Below are 3,722 nucleotides of genomic sequence, written 5' to 3' on the forward strand. Positions count from 1 at the left end.
CAGCAATATTGTTTTTGAGAGTTCGTGGACACAACTCTAAAATGACCAGGAAAAAGGCTTCTACTGCCTCTAGTGGAATGATGATGAACTACATGGCAGAAAACATTGATAAAGGTGTATTCAGTGGGTTTTAAAGGAAAGCTTGGATTTGATTATTAGATAGGGGTTTCAGAAATGTATGTATCAAATATAATACAAATGGTTATATAGGGTTAATAAATGAACACATTATATTTTTGGTTGAGTAGATTAGAATTGTTGTTTGCTTTAAAAAATTAATTTGTGTCCTTTATGTGTTATTTTTACAGCCTGACAATAAAGCCCTTGTATATTTCAAAATAGTAGCTGTTTGACAGATATATTGTTTTTCATGTTCATAGTTTACTGTTAAAGTGCAAGTTTATGTTGAAAACTGTGTGATGAATGTATTTAAAAACTGCACAGAGAATGACTTGAAATGTGGGACTTAAAAAAGACTAATTTACCATAGTTTGTGGTCGACTAAAGTTTGGATCAAATGGTATCCACGTTCAAAAGTAGAAAGTTTAGAATGTGTAGCATAAAGTATTTTAAAAACCAAGTCGGTTTAAACGCCATCCCAATAAGCATGCGTCAAGCAGGAGCAACACTGCACATTAGGGCTGAGTATAGATGATATTTTCCAGAAACAATTCGATTTGATTCACAAGAACCTGGACCGATTCCATTCAGATTTGTTCTATTCTTTAATTCAACTTTGAGTTTACACATTTGTTTAGAAATACAGTAATAATTGACTAAATGATTTGAATATAATTATATTAATCTGACACAGCTCACATACTAAAAACTTTATTAGTGAAATGATTGTTGATAGCATACAGTGTTACATGGATTTCAAAAGGGGAAGATCCAACAAAAATGTTCAAATCCCTTACATTGTAAACATTGTTCTGCCTCTCCTGGAGGATGTTTCAGTTTGGCCACTAGGTGGCGATTGCGCTATAGCATTACAGAAGAAGACAATATGAGCAAAAAAAAACGATGTTTTAGACCAAAAATTGTTACTTTAAAAAAGTTCCTTAAAAAAGTTTGTCAAGTTCATCCCTGTGACTAAATAAATATGTTAATTTAGTCAACAATGTATGTTTAGGTCGACAGAGCGTTAGCATTAGCCGTCCTGTGGGAAATTCCATTAAATGTTAGCATCAAGCAAGCAGACTTTAGCATTATGTGTTAAATATATTTATATTTTTATGAATCGATTATTTATCTGTTAAATCGATTCACATCGATTTTAATAACCCAGCCCTACTGCACATGTACAAAATAGAGCAAGTCTGACTGATAGTGATGCTGGGTAGCCTAAAGCAGCTTCTGTTTGCATTATCTGAGAGATACTTTAAAGGTTTGATGACTGATCTAGCAGAGAAATATGTCAAAAGAATTAAAAGCAACCAGGAAGTTACTCAAAGAAGCAGCCTATGAGCACTGATATTTTTATAATCTTTAAATGAGAGCATAAATCATATTTTGAATTTGTTATGGTTTTACAGATTGTGTTGATTTTTAATTGTCTGCAAACTTTGTTCAGATTTATATGCATTATGTGGGCACCAATTGATGTCAAAAACTGTACCAAAACACTTAAAAAACAGATATATTTAACAAAACAACTAAAAATTAAGTTTAATTCCAGGAAAACAAAAGTTCAAGTAACATTTTGTGTTGCAAAACCTGTGGCTTTATTTCATCTACACAACTCCTTGCACTGTTGTTCAGCACACCAGAGCAGTTTACTGAATTTCCCTCTGGAAACATAATTTAAAAATACAGATGTTTTTCAAAGCATGTGGTAAACAAGTACGAAGTCTGTTTAGTTTCTACATTACTTTGATGTGTCTGGAATATTTCTTACCACACCAGTGACATAGTCAGAGTCTCTCACTAAAAAGCATATCAATGTGTTCAGGGGGAACAGGCACTTCGGCTTAAATGAGAAACATAAAAAATATTTGCATTGCTTCTACACAATTCAGTCCAGGTGACATCCCGTGGAGAGGTCCTATCTGCAGAAGATATGAGCTAACAGGAAGCGCTGTAGATAAAAGTATATGTTTCACTTTCATTGGCTTGGAAGTTTGGCTAACTAGCAAAACATTTTTTTAATCTGCATAAGTTTGGGAATTGTATCTGGTAGTTTTTGTAACTGGTCAAATTACAGGTCTGCAGAAAAAGTTCACTGAACGCTTCAAGGCATTAATGACTTGATCTAATTTGAAATCATTTTACTTTGCTGTATTACTTCCAGGAAAATAGCTCCTATTTGAACTGCAGTGTGTAACTCCACGACTCTCTGAGTCAGTTTAGCTGACCAATTCCAGGTGCTAAATGCTTTATCACCCTTCCACATGAAAACCCCCTCTGGTGGAGGACTAAATTACTTTCAAATCAATTTTAATCCACTTTCCCCAAGTCTAAATTCATCATCCAGAATACCAAAGTGACCAGAGAAATGAGTCGTGAAGATGAGATCTACAGTTTGGTGTCAGGTAGTGATGGGGTCTGGTGTAAATCCAAATGTAATTCTATGGGGCTCACTGTATGTAAACGATGTGCCATGTATATAGACATTTGCTGCTTTTTCTGAACTTTTAGCAATTATTCATCTGTTAGGTAAACTGTATTTCAATTTCAAGCCTCAAACTCAAAATATTGCTTTAAAAATGGACATTTAGCTATATGTGATGGTTAATGATGTAATGTTTATCTTTTAACATTTTTTACCTTTTGGTCTGTTTTTCACCATTTACGCCTTTTAATGCGGTGGATCTGCTTGTACATAAACTCTAGGGTTTCTGTCATACTATCCACATGTTTTGCGATTAAATCTTTTGTTTTGAGTGTAATGTTGTCCTCTTAAAAACTCACAATCTCAGCATGTTCCTGGTTACGGTTTATTGTTCCTGGTTCCTAATCGTGATGACTGCTGTGCTTAACTGGTGTTTATCCCCGTTGTGTTTAATAAACCTATTGGATTCCATTTCACGCCTATGGTGATGCTTGGATTGCTTTTGTCAAAAAGGATAAACATTTGGCTTTCAATTAATCACAATCAAAATCAGCCAGATTGCATCTCTGATTAATATATTACTCTTCACTAGATTACAAAAAACTTAGAAAAGAACATTTTTAGAATAAAATTATTATAATTATGTGCTTTGAGAGACATAAATGTTAATTTTGTGCATAATTGTGTAATTACCTGCATGTGATTGTGGAAATTAGGTATTTTCTAATTATAAGACAATGACTACACTTTTACATAAGTGTGATTAAACCACTAACTGTCTCTCCTTGCTCATCAAAAGACATATATACTTGTGTTTCTTCTGCTTTCATAGACTCATTTTACGTTTTGTAGCACCAGTTATTTTGACAATATAAATTAAACTTTTATAGATATAAATGCTGTTTTAAAAACACTTTCTTCATCAAGACTCATTTTTCATTCTGTGCCGGCATTTGTTTGGCAAGTATCATAAATAAAATATGGCCATTCTTGTCACATTAATAATTTTTTAAAACTGTGAGTAAATAAAACCAAAATAAGTCATGAATTTACTGTCGTAATGCATCAAAAAGTAGTTGGACAAAAAGAAAAAAACAATCAGTTAGATTTTATTAATTGAAAAAATGAATAGCAATTAATTGGAAAAGTTCTGCCCGATTAGAGTAACTTG

The sequence above is a fragment of the Oryzias melastigma genome, linkage group LG4 (assembly GCF_002922805.2).
Source record: "Oryzias melastigma strain HK-1 linkage group LG4, ASM292280v2, whole genome shotgun sequence".
In the NCBI taxonomy this organism is placed as follows: domain Eukaryota; kingdom Metazoa; phylum Chordata; class Actinopteri; order Beloniformes; family Adrianichthyidae; genus Oryzias; species Oryzias melastigma.